The 18,745-nt window shown below is 37.8% G+C and overlaps 1 protein-coding gene across 1 annotated transcript in view; it reads left to right on the top strand.

Annotated features, from left to right (window-relative positions):
• The window catches only part of ccbe1 (collagen and calcium binding EGF domains 1), a 58,709-nt gene that overhangs the window by 16,775 nt on the left and 23,189 nt on the right, over positions 1-18,745 (top strand). The gene's annotated exons all lie outside the window — the stretch shown is intronic.

The following is an 18,745-nucleotide window of genomic DNA, read 5'->3' as shown; positions in this document are numbered from 1 at the left end:
AGCGTTCGGATGCCAGGCCGGTCTTTTTTTGTGCATTTTGTCTTTGAACCACCATTATAATCTTGTATGCTACTGAATTTTAATATTTTTGTCAGTCAGGTGGACTTTCCAGGTCATACATAAATCTTAGTCACTTAGACATACTGCTTTCAGTTCAGGACATGCAAATTGTACAAGCTCGGTTTTCTTGCTAAATCGCAGGGAAAAACTTGGTCATCTGATACCCCATAAGCCTTTGACTCTCCAACAAATTGGATGTGAAGGAAAAAACTTCTTTGTCTGAGAATGCTTTAACTGCAGCTATTGTTAAAATCGCCTTGTTGAAGTATATAATATATTTTCCGCTTAACTGAATCATTTGTTTCCCTGCAACAACTTTTTGTGCTGATTTGGTGTTTTTGTAAACCTCTTTCCAGAGGTCAGTGCCTCCAGGATTTATTTTTCACAAAACAGGGACGTGTTCATTCATTCATCCCATCATTCATTCATGTCCTTTGGCAGTAAAGGTGTCACTTTCTATAAAGCGGCCCAAATGGTCAGGCTAAGCACTTGACGTTTTCCTGGAAAAACCTCCCGTTACTGTGCAAATCGTGAGTCTATTGAGGGTTCCAGTAGTCGAAGCCCTTTCTTCATCATTGATCTGGCCCAAGGCCAGGGGTGTAGTATGGTTCGAGTTAAGAGAGTACAAAGTGCAGAAAGGATGTCCGTAAACGTGGATTCTGTATAACAACCTATGGACGGGCATGTTCTCTGTAATTTCCGGGGTTGTCAGGGTGAGAGACATCACACAGGTTAGATTCAGTGCCAGTCCTCCTTAACACGCTTCTAAAGATACCTTCACTTCCTCCGCCTGCTGTATATTGAAGCCAGACGTTGCAGATTTCGGACTGATTTCTTGGTTGTTCACTCGGTTGGTTTCAAGGGTTTGTGTATTTGAGACGACGCACATCTTTTCTTTGTTTGTTTTAATTACCCTTATCGTTTACAGGCTCAAAAGAGATATCGTGTGATATTTAGATGGTTCGGATAACGAAATTGGTTACTGAGTGTCAAGAGAGAGAGATGGAGATGAGGAGAGAGATTGCTCCACATGTGATTACTGGCCAAAAGGAGACACAGAACTGCATCTAACCACAACCACATGGGCTTTGGGGGGGTCTTTTCTAGAACCCTACGACTGTTGTCAAGACAACAAAGAATTTGGCATTTCTAATGTCAGTGAGCATGTGCAACAACAAAAACCGAGACGTTCACATGTGCGTCTCAGGTTGGGAATTTTGAATGTGATGGGAAAAACAAGACCTCACACGATAATGACATAAATATTCTGCAACAGGTCGTTTCATGTAATTCACGTCCAAAAGTGATTATCAAAGCAGTTTTCTTTTTTTCTTTTCAATTACATTTTGTGAATATTGTGATATTGTGGAGGATGCTGGCCATTGTAGCAGATCATTCTGCACATTTACACTCTGAGAAGTGTTGTGATTTGACTGCATGACAACTGATTTATTGTTTTCTGAATATCTGACAATACTTCAGTTGGGAATGCGAAACTAAGCGTGAAGTGAACATTATTAAATTAAGCAAACTATTCATGCAGGTTTGATGTATATGTTTTTGTTTGTTTTGGATAAGACAAGGCTTGACAGGGAATTTTGGAGAAACTGTCATAAACCCACACTACAGTTCAAAAGTTTGGGGTTGGTAAGATTTAAAAAAATGTTATGTTCACAAAGTCTGTATTTATTCAATAAAAAAATACAGTAAAGTTGTGTTATATTGTCAAAACAACTCTCCAGTATATTTAAAATATTGCAAAATGACTTCAGTCCTCAGTGTCATATTATCCCTCAGAAATTGTTTTAATAATTTTTTCTTCACCATGATACTATGATGTTGTGCATGCTTGTTTTGTTAAGGTTCTGTGGGTGTTTTTTAGTGTGTTGCTATGTGGTTGCTAGGGTGTTCTGAATTGTTGGTTGGGGGGGTTGTCTATGATGTTCTAGTCTAGTGCTTTTTTATTATCTGCCAGATACAACTCATAGAAAATGAATAGCACATCTGTCCTCAATAAGCCAATTAATTTGAGGTTTAATTTATTTCTCAGGAGCTGCATGAATTAAGTTTAATAATCAGGTTAGGGGTTTTGAAAAGCTGGAGGAGAAAGCGTTTCCACATCAGAAAATTACACAAGCAGCTGTAAACATTTGATTGAACAGATAATTCTATAATGAAATTGCAAAATGCAATGCTTAGTTAGAAGACACTTTAAAGAGTGTAAATTCCTTCCTCTCTTGTATTAAAGGGGTCATGAACTGCATTGTTTTATAATGTTTCCTGGGGTGCACTTATAATGTTAGTATGATTTCAATCAAACATTGTCATAATTTAGAAATAAAAGGCATTTTTCCTACTCTGATTTTAGCCTCAGATTTGAAAAGGGTTGATTTATAGCATTATATTTAGATCTATAGCATTATATTTAGATTGTTGCATGAAAGCTTGCAATGATGAGCATTGCAGCTGATCACAGACATGTTGAGAGCATGAATGCAGTGATCTCGTCATTTTAACTCAATTTCTGCACACTAACAAATGCTTTCATCATAACTTAAGGTGCAAACACAATTTAAATAAGAGATTTGTTGATGATAACCATAGACTATAGATAAAATGGACTTTGTTATAACAGGAGTTTTTAGGCGAGAGTCCAGAAGTCACTGATAAACTCAAGCTGTTTTATTGAGTGCTCCAGCATTCTTTGAACGCTTTTTCATCACAATTTAAATAACATCATTTTCATCCTACTAAGAGAAACAGTGTGAAGTTGACTGTTTAGTCTGTGGTTTGATTTACTGACACATTGACAAAAAACATCTGACTGTCCATGAACATATCACTGGTCACAGATAGGCATTAGAATTAACAGTTACTTGCATGTTGTGGCAATACTGTCGAGTCCATATCGCAAAAGTCTTTTTGCAAATCCTGTGCCGAAATTGTGACTGATTTACCAAAGAATCCACAGTGAAATGTACCGAATACAAATAAATAATGCTCAACTGAGACATTTACATTGTTGAAAATAAATAACCACATTCCTAGCATTAGGATCCTTGGGAAGGTAATGTTATTTTTAGTCCAGTGATTCTGTATCGCTCTTCTCTCCTCGTCAAGTCAAGTCAAGTCACCTTTATTTATATAGCGCTTTTTACAATACAGATTGTATCAAAGCAGCTTCACAGTAATAACATGAAAATAATACAACAAAGTTTGTTTCTAGAAGAAACTTGCGTCATCGTCCACCTTAAGTAAGGCAGATCAATAATATTGTTGAATATTAAATGTTAAATCCTCGTCATCTCACTAACACTCCAGTGGGCGGGGACAAAGTTGCAGTGATGAAGTAGGCTTTGATTTTCTTTCATCTATAGATAGGCACATTCGACAATGAGTCGTTCTTTGGGCTTGGTACAATAAAAGCTGTTTTTGGACTAACAAGGAAGTTTTCAGTTCTGAAACCTACAGGATATTCTTAAAGCATGATGACCTCTTATATGTCAAAAGCTCAAGGAAACTTTGATTTCTCAGTTCATGACCCCTTTAAAGATGATTTTGAGGCCACATAACCAAGAAGCCCCTCAAGTATATTTAATTTTTTATTCTTTTACACAGAAAAGTACAAGTGCTTTTATTTTCGTGGCTTATGCGTGACCACTGTAAAGAGCACCATGGAGACCAACTTAACTTTGGCTGGTTAGCATTTAAGATGACTAGACAGTTCAGAAGCTTAAAGATTTGATCCAGCATTATTCTCTTACAGAAAAACTGCCCAATCAGAGCGTCACAGACGCTGACCTGTGCACAGCACGTATATGGAGTAATATCATTTTTCAAGACAAATTGCCTTGTCCTCTGTACCTAGTACAATTATATCATAAATGCCTAAGTCAATTCAGTCTATTAGGTTTATGTTAGAGTCTCAAGGCAACTGTAGCGGCTGAAATGGGACTATGAAGGGGGAGTAAAGAAGTAAATGTAACAGGAAAAACATTTTACTCCAGTGAAAAAAAAGACATGATGAATTATACCTTTCATGAAAAAGTGCAGTTCCTTCTAAAGATTATCTGCAATTCGTGATAAAAGGCACTTTTCTCAGGTCTGCAAAGCATCCTGTGGTTTGACAGAGATATTTTTAGCAGTGGTAGGTAGTTCCTCCAAATATGACGTTTGGAAGAAGAAATATTAAAAAACAAAAAGATATCCAAGCACTTCTCAGAGGTAACTGTTCTTTGTAATTTATGCCTTCCTGTAACAGTATTCCCACCAGGCAATGTGTTTTGGAGACATAACACTAGTATTTTCCGACAGCCGTTCTCCTCTCTTGAACTTTCTGGCGAGGCCTTTCGTTCTCACTGCTCGCTCGAGTAACCAGCGCACCATGACAGACATTTGGTTCACCTCTGTGCCGGTGAACGGTTTATTCATAAGTATGTGTTTTGACAGATAGCTTGCTGCGGTGTTGCCATAGCTTACATAAAGTGAGTTACATAAAGTTAGCTGATCGCCCAAACATCGGTTTTATTTTTAACTCATGGGGCTTGAGATTGTATGCGGACCCCATGTGTTGATATTTGAAGGACACTGAGAACCACGGAGGACTGTGATGGATGTCAGACTGCTGTTATTGAAGATTTTGGGGATTCCTAAATATTGCAACATCATATGCTCAGGGGTTTAATACAAGCCTTCGAGAAAATGGCTTTAATGTGTGGTATAATGTTATAAATAAAGCTTTGAATGATTGTTGGAATATTAGCGCTTGATCGCTATTTCATACTTTGCTCTAGACTGTATGTTGAACAACTTCCAAATAATTCCTCATGCTGATCCCATGTGTTTGCTTCCAGTTCTTGGCTTGTCTACGGTGAGAGACAACGAAGCAGTTTCTGATCACATATCATATCGTAAACATTGGACAGGGAAAACCAACAAGGTGTTTTTTTTAAACGGCAGACAGATCCAGTCAATGCATACTTTGACAGAATTACATTAAATTGTCCGTAAGTTCTAAAGTTGGCCTGCTCCAGATCCAGATTCCTCTCTCGAGCTGTTTATTGTGAACAGGAGTGGCATGAAAACAATAGAGGAGAGTGAGAGGCAGAGCAAAAAAGAAAGGAGGATTGCCAAAGCAACAACTCAACACAGAGATTGTATTTCTCCAATATCTCAGGTTCCACGAAACAACTCCAGCTTGCCAGTCTTGCTGTGGAATTTTTTAAAAGCATTGATGTGCATTCTAGATGTGGTCGATATACATTTAAAACTGTGAACCCTCGCAAATTTGTGACCTGGTATACATTTACATCTCAGTTATGTAAAACTCCTTGTTGGGATGTCTAATGACTGTACAAATACCTGTGACGGTGAAAACAAGAGGGCTAGGAAAGGTACACCTCCAAAATTAAATTATATTATATTATATTATATTATATTTATTATATTATATTATATTATTAATAATACTATATACATTTAAAGTGTCATAATTGTACACTGTTTATCAGGTTGAAGTAATTGACCAGCACAGTTTAAATTCAAGTGAAATGTGGACTTCAACTGTTAAACACCATACCATATGAATTACTTTACATATGAATGACTTTAATCAGCATAATAAAAGAAAAAGTATCTGACTATAACTGGATTATATGGGGCCCGTGCCAATGTGGGGTTTCCAGACAAGCTAAATGCCCATTACACCATCAATGTGAATTCATTTCTATTTCTCATCACCTCAGCATGTCTGAAATGTTGACAGGCAGATCTTTGCATTGGCAGGCTGGTTCTGTCAGACCCGATTCCAAGCAGTTACACCTAAACAAGCACCAGCACTTCTGTGATTTAACGTGAAAAAAAAAAAAAGACTTCAGTCCAGTGGGTTACCGGAGGCACACTGACTCCCTACTCTTATAAAAGACCTGTGGGTGGTGTTACAGTGAGAGAAGACAAGAAAAACGAGGAACCACATCTGGGGCCAGTGTGGAGGAATGTAGGGTGAGTTTTTGTCTATGTGTGTGTGTGTTCCAGGCTCTTGATCTGTGCCACATTATCAAGATTCTTCTAAGCATTAAAGTAGAGAAAGTGAAGTGGCCCTCTGCGTCAGAGCACCATCAAAACAATTAGACCCCCCTGAACATGTATACTCACACTTGGCATTAAAAAAGCACTTAAGATCAAATCAGTTTTTAGAGGCCCAACTCAACCAAAGGGCGTTTACTGACATACAATATAAGATACAATGATATCTAGACTCTAATAGGGCCCTTACACGCGTAATACTGAAACTTCAAACACCCACACACTTACACAAAGCCTGCACAAAGCCACACTCATTATATATCGTCAAACGTTAACGGAGGTCTGTGTAATTTACAGTTTCCAGCTGTAGCGGTTTTTGCTGAGGAAAAGGGGAGAGATGCCTGCATGAAATAATACAACCTTATGCAGCTGCTAATGGCTTAGGCTCCTGGCCAATTATGTGGATGTTAATTATGAAGGAAATTGAGATTTTGTTATGCGTTTGTTAGCCTGTGATATCCAGCTGTGAACGTTGATGACTCTTCGTGCTGTGCTTGGCTGGATAGTCTGGAAACTGTATCTATGAGTATTAAATAAAAAGTATCAAGTTCAAGTGCTATGCTAAGCTTGAAGTCATCATGGATGGATTTTAAATGGCCCCAATTAATTTTGTTGATTCACATTCCTGGTCTTATTGTGCATGATTCATTAGCGCCTTTGCAATTACCTCCCTCTTAAAGCTGGAATACAATATTCAAATCTGAGCACTTTCAAACACTAGCCATCACTTTTCGACTTTGAAAGTGATTTCAGAGGAAAAACTCTGCATCGTAAACTAAACGACTGAGGATCACGCACTACCAGACTTTCAACTCGTTCTGAACACAACAAACTCATGCAGAAATGTGCACCTCATTGCTAGGAAACGCATGATAACTGAAGACAATATCAAATCAAATCAAATCAAGTATATTTGTATAGCGCTTTTCACAATACAGATTGTATCAAAGCAGCTTCACAGTATTAAATTAAAATAAAATAATACAACAAGGTTTGTTTCTAGTGGAATTTATTGATTGATAAAATAAAATTAAATATCCCCAAAATATCCCCAACTGAGCAAGCCAAAGGCAACAGTGGCAAGGAACCGAAAAAACTCCATCAAGTGACCTAATGGTGTCCTAAAACTCCATCAGGTGACCTAATGGAGAAAAAAAAAACCTTGGGAGAACCCAGGCTCAGTCGGGGCCAGTTCTCCTCTGGCATTTATGAACTAGAGGCCGGATTGTAGTTTGAACTGTAAGATTAAAAATATTATATGAATGCCTGGCCTAAAAGATGCGTCTTTAATCTAGTTTTAAACTGGGAGAGCGAGTCCGAGCAACGAACAGTATCAGGAAGACTCTTCCAGAGTTTCGGAGCCAAATGTGAAAATGCTCTCCCTCCTTTGGTTGATCTGGATATCCTAGGTATGACCAAAAGCCTAGAATTTATTGATCTTAAAGAGCGTGATGGATTATAGGGCGATAAAAGATCCGTTAAATAGACTGGAGCTAAGCCGTTTAGGGCTTTATAAGTCAGTAGCAATACCTTGTAATTAATACGGAACTTTATAGGTAACCAATGCAGTGATGATAAAATCGGTGTTATATGATCATATTTTCTTGATCTAGTAAGAACTCTAGCGGCTGCATTTTGGACTAACTGTAGCTTGTTTATTGAGGATGCAGGACAACCAGCTAATAAAGCATTACAGTAATCTAGTCTCGAGGTCATGAATGCATGAACTAACTTTTCTGCATCAGAAACTGATAGCATATTACGTAGCTTAGCAATGTTTCTAAGGTGGAAAAAGGCTGTTTTTGTAACATATGAAATATGATTTTCAAAAGACAGGTTACAATCGAGTATAACACCCAGGTCTTTTACTGTAGAGGATAAAGTAACAGGACATCCTACGATGTCAAAGTTGTATTGTGAGAGGTTCTGTGGGCGGTTTTTTGAACCGATAAGTATTACCTCTGTCTTGTCTGGATTTAATAAAAGAAAATTACGTGTCATCCAATCTTTTATATCTTTAACACACTCTGTCAATTTGGATAATTTAGCGTTTTTATCCGGCCGTGATGAAATATATATTTGAGTGTCATCAGCATAACAATGGAAACTAATTCCATGTTTCCTTATAATATTTCCAAGTGGCATCATATATATTGAGAATAATAGATGGCCCAACACAGATCCCTGCGGCACTCCATAGTTTACTGAAGTTATGATCGATTTTTCTCCATTCAAATAGACAAAATGGTAGCGGTCAGATAAGTATGATCTAAACCAGCTTAATGCTTGTCCTTGAACACCAGTATAATTTTGTAGTCGATCTAAGAGTATTGTGTGATCTATAGTATCGAACGCAGCACTTAGATCAAGTAAAACTAGTATTGAGATACAGCCTTGGTCAGAAGCTAAAAGTAAATCATTTGTGATTTTAACGAGCGCAATTTCAGTGCTATGATGCGGCCTGAATCCTGACTGAAACTTTTCATAGATATCATTTTCTTGCAAGAAAGAGCCCAGTTGAGCGGACACAACTTTTTCTAGTATTTTAGACATAAATGGAAGATTTGAAATGGGTCTATAATTTGCTAGATTATTATGATCTAATTGTGGTTTCTTAATGAGAGGTTTTATAACTGCCAGTTTAAATGTTCTTGGAACATGACCTAAAGATAAAGATGAGTTAATAATATTGAGGAGAGGCTCTTCCACTACAGGTAACACTTCCTTCAGTAGTTTAGTTGGTATAGGATCTAATAAACATGTTGTTGTTTTAGATGAAGTGATAAGTTTATTTAATTCTTTTTGTTCTATAGTTGTAAAGCACTGTAATTGTTCTTGCGGGGTGATAATTGAGGCTGAATTATAAGGCGCGATTGAGGATTGAACGTTTACAATTGTGGTTCTGATGTTTTCTATTTTCTCAGTGAAGAAGTTAATGAAATCATTACTACTAAACTGTAACGGGATATTTTGTTCGGGTGACGTCTGTTTATTTGTTAGTCTAGCCACGGTGTTAAATAAAAACCTTGGATTGTTTTGGTTATTTTCTATTAGTTTGCGGAGGTGCTCAGCCCTGGCCGCTTTTAGGGCCTTTTTATAACGTGACATACTGTCTTTCCACGCGATTCTAAAGACCTCTAAATTAGTTTGTTTCCATTTATGCTCTAAATTACGGGTTTCTCTCTTTAGAACATGCGTAGTATTATTGTACCATGGTGCTTTAATTTTCTCTCTGACCTTTTTTAATTTAATGGGTGCAACAACATCCAATGTTCTAGAGAGAATGGTGCTCATAGTGCTAGTTAGTTCTTCTAGTTCATCTGTTTGTTTGGGTTCAGGCAGCAGCTGAGACAGATTAGATAAGCAATTTGAGAAATTTTCTATGGTGGATGGAAGGATTGATCTGACTGGTCGATAACGCGGCGCAGCATGACATATTACAGCAGTACGTAATATGCAAGTTACCAAGTAATGGTCAGTGACATCATCACTTTGTGGAATGATATCTATATCGGTTGGATCGGTTCCATATGATATAATTAAATCGAGTGTATGATTAAGACGATGAGTTGGTCCGGTGACGTTTTGCTTGACCCCAAAGGAATTTAATAAATCTATAAACGCAGCCCCTAACGCATCATTTGAATTATCTACGTGTATGTTAAAATCTCCAACAATTAATGCTTTATCGACATTGACCAATAGATCTGAGAAAAAATCTGCAAAGTCTTTTAGTAAATCAGCGTAAGGCCCAGGCGGTCTATATACGGTAGCCAAGGCTAGAGATAATATTTGTTCTAAAATCGTCTACATAAATATCCAACATGTTTTTTGTCCTCTGACTGGATGGAATCATAGTCTGAAACAAAAAAGAGTCTGTGCCCATCATACTCTATGCGATTTTCTGTGAGGTCTGTAATCTCCAACTGACCAAAATCTCTGACTTTCAGCGACTTTCATGGACTCCTCAAAGTCGTGTAGTTAAGTCTAAATTTTAGTCTGACATGTCCATACACACACACACACACACACAGACAGTGTTGGAGAAAGTTACTTTTATAAGTAATGCATTACAAACCTATTTAATTATTTTGAAAAAAAATTAAAATATTATGGATCTTTAAAAAGCTCTCTCATGACATTATAGGACCGTAAAAGGGTTTTTATAGGGCATCATAGGAACTTCATAGGCACTTCATAGGCAGAATTTGATTTGAACTAAACTGATGCTATAAACTCCATGTACCATGGTACATTTCTCAGTGTAGCCAGAACGTAATGTTATTTTCTCCATGTGAACTGTCTGCGTGTGTGTTTATTCCAGGTCTCTACTCTGTTTGTTTATAAGGTAATTAGAGATCTCTCAGAGCCCAGCGAGTGGGGCTGAGGTCACGCTAATCCAGACCTGATTTTTCTCCTGGTAACCGGATCCCCATCCACGTGGGAAATTAAATAAACAAATTAAATTAGGAAAGCACAGGTGCTACCGTACCCACTAATAACATCTGACAGTCAAGTAAAATCTCTGTTTAAAAGCGAATGTGACTCAGTGTTAATGCACCTGTTTTTATTTGGACATGGTCTTGGAATCTAACCGCTCATTCATGGAGTTCCCCATAATTTTCATCTATCATTTAGCAGAGGCTGAAAAAATACAAAACGTTTCCTTTTCCACACTAATGTATCTAAACAACCCTCCCAGCTCATTTGTTTTGCTGTCTGACTTGTTGTAAGCCCTTTTAACGTGCCAGAATAACTAAACTTTTCCTTTTCATCTGCAAGTAAATGCACCTGTTCTGTGAGGACTGAAACGCTCTCAGGAGTCGAGATCAGGTGCTGAAGTGAGTGAACAGGGCTCAAGGTGAATGTTCTAAATGGAGTAGCATTTGTGTTAATCAATAGGTGATATTGAATAAATGTGACAAGACTTCTTCTCTTCCATTCACTTACAAAGATCTGTATTGAACCTTGTGTCACTGCATGCTAATTCTTTTTCTCTTTTTTCTCTTACATAACATTGATTTGGTTAGAAGTCTGGTTGTGACTCAGCCTGAACAAATCCATTTCATCCATATTTAAACCTCCTGAGGAGGTTGGGTTCACATTTGGATCCTCCCCTCCTGAGACGTGCACACCATTGGAGCGATCGACTGCAGTGTCCCACATCCTCCTCTGCTCTTCAATGTGATCTTATCTTTACAATCTGGCCCCTAGAGAATAGTAAATGATGTAACAGCCTGCAGTTGCATGGCATTCTGGAATAATAATCTACTGCGTGAAAACATCTGTGTGACAGAAGGTCCCACAAACAAATCGGAGCAATTGTAGTTGCTTATCCTAATCCATAGAAATATAGTTTCACTCACAGTTTATCAGGTTCAATGCAGAAATAAAATTTAAGTTTCTTTAATTAGCTTTTAAACGAGGAATGCATAGTTAAGTATATTGTGTTTTATTGTACTAAGATTATTAACTCTTTCACCGCCATTGGCGGAAATTTCACTGTTATATGCAAGCTGATGCATATGTAAAATAACACAATCATTAACATTAAACAACATATAAATCAAAACAGCATAATGTTACAGACTGAAATGTCGACCCAGGACGTTTCCATTTTTCCAAAATGTTGCTTTTTTATGAAACTTACACATATTCAAGTATTGATAAAAAGGAATGCATGAAGCTAGAATAAAATAGGGTGGTTGTTTTGTTAAAGCAGAGGGTCTGTTCTTTCTTTTGATATATTGCATATTCAGATATTCATACAACAAAATATTCTGGGGGCCATAAAGCTTTTGTGAAAATGAACAAAAATACCTTTTTCAAAAACGCTGGCAGGGAAAGAGTTAAGAGGAGTTAAGAGTCATAACAAATTAAATTGTCTTTGATCTTTTGAGAGTACTAGTTTTATAGTATTTTTTCCAAGTTTTTTGTAGTATTTCTTTAATGTATAGGTGCTTAATATTGTGAAACTTATCTCAGAAGCATGCGTCTAATTTCCTTCATGAAGACTCCATAGGCTGGAGTGTCTCTCAAAGGTCCTGTCATGAGAAATGGTCATTCTAGAGATTCTGGCCTGCATCAGGCTGTCAGGCTTTAACCGCTCTGGCAGATACGCCACTAATATGGGGAGTGAGTCAAAGGATTTATATTAATATGTGTCATGTTTTTAAATGCTAGTGCTATTGACCTGATGTTTAGAAAAAAAGTTTTTTTTCCCCACTGATTTTGTAATTTGCTGTTCATCTGTACAGCGGATGTTATTCAGAAACAGACCTGAACACTTAGACTGCATAGACTCACGATTGGTTTTGTGTTTTCAGGCTTCTGAGATTAAACCAGCACTGTGCACACAGATTATGAATAAGTAAGTAGGTAGCCATAGTCTATATAAGACGTCAGAACAGAACATCTGGGGTCGCTCAAGGCAAAATATTATAGTCCTTGTGAAGTTTCGTATATTTACATGGTTTTGGATTGTGTGATGTATACAGTATAGCTTGGTTTTGTGTTTGAACATTTCTGGCTCTGTTTAGATCATTATGGGATTTGGTCCAGCTGGATTTCATGTTCTCCTGTCCATTAAGCCTGCATAATTATTCATATTAATGACGCATGCACTAATAAATACTTTCATGCAGTCCAGATTTTGTTTCTAAAAATCATATATTTGCATGCCTCATATCTTATAACATCCAATACATTGTATAACTAAAATAAAGGGTAAATAAAGATATCATGATACTGATTATGATAACCTAAATACATAATTACAACAACAAAAAATGTACTCATGATAGGTTTCAAAGTTTGTGTTTTATATGAGTTTTTATAAAGAGATAAAAAAAAAAAAAGTTTTGAATATGAATATTTGTGAACACCAGATGGATGAAACCTGAGAGTAAACTGCTCAGAGAGTCAATAAACAAAGCTTTAAAAATATTTTTGGAAAGCTTACCCTAGCAGACACAGGTCCAGGGTCAGTTCTGGCTGTTCTCTCTGTGCGTTCTCCTCTCTGAGTGTTGCGTGTTTGTTAAGATGGGGACATATTAGAGTTTGTGTATTTGTGGAGGATCAGGGTGGTTTTGGTATCGGCATACCAGAAAAACGATTTTCTCTTTTGGATCTCTGTGAACATAAACCTACATCCTTACTATACTGTACTGTATGTGTTTGTGGAAGTTCTTGGAATTTCAATTACATACTTTAGTATACTTATAAATCTGAGCACATTGTTGAGATATCTTCTGATAGGAGATACATGTAAGATGATATTACTAGAGAATTTTTACCTTTTTTTCTTAATCTCCATTTGCATTTCATTTAAGCTGGTGTCTAGAATAAACAGTATATATATTAAACTTATCTCATTTGCATGCCTTGCTGTTTATGTTTCTATAGCCATGTGCATGTGTGAGTGAGTGTCTGTGTGTACATGACTGCAAACATGCGTCGAAGTGTGAAAATCACCTCCACCTCGTTCAGCTGTCATAACCATCATCACCTCCCAAAGCAGGAGATTTGTGCCTGCTCTGCCCTCCTCTTCCACTTCTCAGTGCTTCCTCCCCATGGACTCTTTCCATTTCTGCTGTTTCTCACCATAAATGTGAGTTACGGCACTTGTGTCGCACTGCACAGTTGATTTTACAGCTCTTGCGTTTTAGTGTGAGCCGCCTTAAACATATACTACAAAAAAATATTTATGCAGGGTCCATGTAATTGTTTTTTTAAGTTCTTTTAATTAGCACATAGGCTAGATTAACATCAATTATACCATGGTCTGGGTGAATACTCGATTCTGATTGGCTGCAGGGTGTCCGTTAAAAAGTGATAATGTACACCTAGGAAAGGCGTCCCGTCAATTTGCCTGATGACAGTTCTAAATGATTGCGCTGGCTCAAACGCTAAATGGTAACCATGGCAACGGAGACTTAACGTTATTTCAGTTGACTCATCGCAACAGCAAAACAGACAAAACATGAGTGATTTTATCATTTCTTTTAATATATTTGGTGAGTTTGACAACTTTGAAGACTGGGATGCAGCATTAGAAAAAGAGAGAATAGAATATGAAAAGAAAAAGGAGAAGCGACACAAGGAGGTGACACCGGAAGAATTGAACGAATTAGAGGATGACAAGGACGAGATGAACACAAATAAAATCACGAAATGGGCAGTTAAAACGTTAAGAGACTTCCTGGCTGACAAAAACATGGACATCAACTTTAAAAGCTACACTGCCGCTACTCTCAACGACGTTTTGCGACTGTTTTATGCGTCTGTCCAGTCGACCAAAGAAGGAGGAGAATACAGTGTTGCCAGTTTGAGGAGTCTGAGAGCCGGTATTAACCGCCATTTAAGTGATGTCAACATCATTAGTGACACTGTGTTCAAGACCAGTAATGCGGTTTTTAAGGCGATACTGAAGCGTTATAGAAAGAGTGGGAAGGACACCAGCTTCCACCATCCTCACATCACTGAGTCGGATCTTCAGACAATCAGATGTTCATCTGCGCTGTCTCCCGATACGCCCCTCGGCCTCGTCAGAAAGGTGTGGTTTGACATCCAGCTGTGTTTTGCTCGGCATGGCAGGGAGGGGAGCCGAGAGCTGACCATGACATCTTTCGTAATCCAAAGAGACGAGCATGGCGTTGAATACATCAGTTTAGCTCATAATCCTCAGACAAAAAACCATAAAGATCCGAACGACCCACACAAGGAAAACCTACGAGGCTTCATGTTTGCCAGGCCCGGGGATCCTCTGTGTCCAGTAAAAAGTTTTAAAAGTTACATCTCCAAGTGTCCACCAGATGCAAAATCATTTTATCTCCACCCGAAGCGCTCCATCACTGTGGCATCTGATGTGTGGTACTCCAGGGAGCCAATGGGTGTCCACTACCTGGGGAACATGCTGAAAAAAATCAGCGAGGAGGTCTGTACACTAGCTACATTCTAATAATAATGTAGCCGTATAACCCCTCTTCTGTCCTCACTAATATAGCCTGTTTATTCTTGTTTCTTTCAGGTAAGTCTGTCGCGGGTTTACACCAACCACAGCCTCGTCTTTCTGACGCCGGGCTGGAAACTCGCCAGATCATGTCGGTGACGGGGCATCGTTGTGAGAGCAGCCTGCAGGCTTACTGGGCTCCGTCAGTACATGACAGACGAGAATGGAGCAACATTTTGTCATCTCCCAATGTCCCAAGCAGTGGTGATAGCGAGCCACAAACTTTAAATCTCCGTCCATCAAATGCCACGACGATGGACATGCCAATATCGCTATCAAATTTTACAATTAATGGAAATGTAGCATTTAATTTTAAATAGTGTGTAAGTTACGTCTGGCATAGGCCTACTGCCATTGCCTGTCTTTCTGTCTTGCTTGCTTTCCTTTCAACACGTGAGTGAATGGTTGACAATATTTGCTGTAGGCCTAATAAAAACGATTTAGGAAACTATCTGTGAGTTTTGACTCTTTGAAACAAAGTTTCGCATCATCCTTTGGACACACACAAGCGGTAAGTGGTGCACTGGCCTTCTGAAATGATACTTTGTATCACGTAACGTAAGGTAGAGCCATCATCTCACTTCCCATCACTGCTGCGGTCGGGTCGCTGTGGCCACATTGCTTGGCAACGCCTGTATACGGGAGATATTAAATAGTGCGCTCGACTTAATAAATAAAAACCCTCACGATTTTTACTCTAAAACACATTAAAGTATTATTAATTGATTAAATATTTCTTTCTTTCGTAAGTGACCATGGTATAAGCGGGTTAATGCCCGACGAGGTGTCCATTATCGGGTATTAATGGACGACGGCGAAATATTTCTTTCTTTCGTAAGTGACCATGGTATAAGCGGGTGGCAACCGTCGGCGGAGGCATCCATTAATACCTGATAATGGACACCTCGTCGGGCATTAACCCTTACTTAAAAGGTTAAAGGTTCTCATATTGCATCATGATACCTTAAGGTCTTCTATGACATAAGAACATTAAAAGATTATATTATGTCACCAAAGTTCTTTTAAAGGGGTTTAAAATGCCCTTGTCACAAGATGTAAAATAAGTCTCTGATGTCCCCAGAGTGTGTATGTGAAGTTTTAGCTCAAAATACCCCACAGATATTTTTATATAGCATGTTAAAATTGTCACTTTTTGAGGGTGAGCAAAAACACATTGTTTTTGTGTCTGTCCCTTTAAATGCAAATGAGCTGCTGCTCTCAGCACAGAGGGCGGAGCTACAACAGCTTGCATTCACACAGACAGGCACTGAAAATTTCAATGTTTATGTTCAAACTGGAGTCGGACAATAATGGAGAGACTCAAGAAGATGTGACAACATGTAGAAGCAACAGGACATTTCTGAATGGTTAGTTGATGAATTTATGTAGTTTATGTGTAGTATCTTCTAGTCATTAGCATATTCTGTCATGATAATCTATAAATTGCATTCCCAGGGGAAGGGTTTATGTAAATTTTAGGGTTAGTGATGTCACTCACCCTGGAGGAATGTTTTGTAGTCCCTATCAGCCGTTTGTTGTAGTCCTTAAAAAACGATTTCTTTAAAAGCAAATATCTCCCTTTGCTTTGAACTTTGAGCTTCGTAACTTTACATATGTTGTTTATGCTCAAACAGCAACATTACACACTAACTAAAGTTAAAAAAGTGAAATCATAATCAACCACCCCTTTAAAGGTTATTGTATCACATCATGATTTCAAAAGGTTCTCCTTTGACATCATGATTCACTTTAAAATCACTTTTGAAACCTTCATTTAGAGTCTAGAAAGGAACAAACTCCAGTCAACGTATCTGCAGCCTGAATGCTAAAGTTTCTTGTTAGCGTGGGAAAATTCTTTATCTTGGAGGGGACTCCAAAGACACACATTAGTTCTGGGTAACATGCTGCAGAAAAAATGGTGTGATGTGGAAAAGACTGCAAGTTTTGTCTGAAAACAAGCTAATGTAGTCAGTGTTTCAAGTCTATTAAGTTCAATGCCAAGTTGTGGGTCATGATTATTTAATAATGATCTGTTATTTCTCCACTTCACTTCACTTCACTTCACTTTAAAATATTAGGCTATATAATTACATTTTGTAATGTCATTTCCGTAAAGGAATATCATATGGTTTCATGTAGCTGAAGTATACATTATGTGTATTTATTATTTTTTCAGGACATCAAGATGTAGATGGTGCCCCTTAATATTGGGGCAAACAAACCAATAAAGTTTTTTCTGTGTGAATCAGACCACTTGAACAGCTCCCATGATTCAAACCATACTAGCTTGTAGCCCAGCTCAGACCTCGTACTCTGTATGTGGCTGTAAAAGTGATTGTGTGGAAATATATTAGCTGTTTATGTTCTTATTAAATTGTAAACTAGTGCATTTAAATGTTTAACATGCTGATATCCTTTTTAATATGCACTAATTAAACATTGTTGATCAGTTTGCTTCCAGAGTAGACCAACAGAGCTTTCTCTGGCAGACATGACTAAACAGTTCCACAAAATTTGTGAGTAATACTTTCGGTAAGGATATTGCCATTACCTAATATCCAAATTCCATTTCCCCCAGTTGTATTTTTTTTTTTTTAGTTTTTCATTTTTTGAGCATTTGAAACATTTGGGAATCATTGTAGCATAGTCTGGAACTGAATCATTTCTATTAGTGCTTATGAGTTGTTCCCTTGTCATTCCGAAAATGGAACTTCTCCATAATAACCACTTAGAGAGGGAAAAGGATGGGGGTAATTTTATTGTCTGAGTTTTCCATCACTGTCCAGAAAAAGCACCATTTTTCCTTTGGATTTTCTGTTTGTCTGTCTCATATTGTGGGCATGGATATCACATCAAATCAGATTAGGAAAATCATAAAAACAGACACTTTTGCACACTTTTGTTTCAGACTGGATTGGAATCTCTGTTCTGGCTTGAAGTTGTTGTTATTGCTCATCCGTTAAGTTGGGGGTTTGAATAAAACCATAAAACCTGAGTATTAAACTTATGTGTTTGACTCGTCCCAGTCAGACTTTGGATTTACAAAGACGGTGCACTAGTATTATTATGAATGGGAGAAAGTGCTACTCAAAAATATGGAGGAATAAGTCCCGCCTTCTAAATAAAAGAGTCAATTGGCGAAGTCATTATGTCAGCTGCTGTTAGAAGCTCCGGTTGCTACAGAAACAGTCAGTGTTCAGAGATGCGCACTTATGACTGCACATGCGCATTTGGCTGGTCCAGCTTGAATTATTTTTTTATTTTATTTTCAGAATTTTAGCATTTAGAAACAAAATTTATGAGAATTCAGGACAGGTTGAAAGTGATTAAAAGATATTAAAACACCAGGTGTAAACGGGTATTTGTCCGCCTCGTCTAATTGTGATCCGATGTTGAAAACAGTTTTGCTGCTTAATGTTGTTGTGGAAACGGTGATACATTTGTGAATAGAAAGTTCAAAAGAACAATATTAATTAGAAATAGAAATCTTTTGTAACATTCTTGGGGCCAGAATTGCGCTCTCATGCTAATTTGCCCTGTTTAGTAAATCTGGCCCTAAATGTCATTCTTAAAAATCAATCTTACTAACCC

This window comes from Abramis brama (genome assembly GCF_963993115.1).
Source record: "Abramis brama genome assembly, chromosome: 15".
Taxonomy (NCBI): Eukaryota; Metazoa; Chordata; class Actinopteri; order Cypriniformes; family Leuciscidae; genus Abramis; species Abramis brama.
This window is presented reverse-complemented; position numbering and strand designations above follow the sequence as displayed.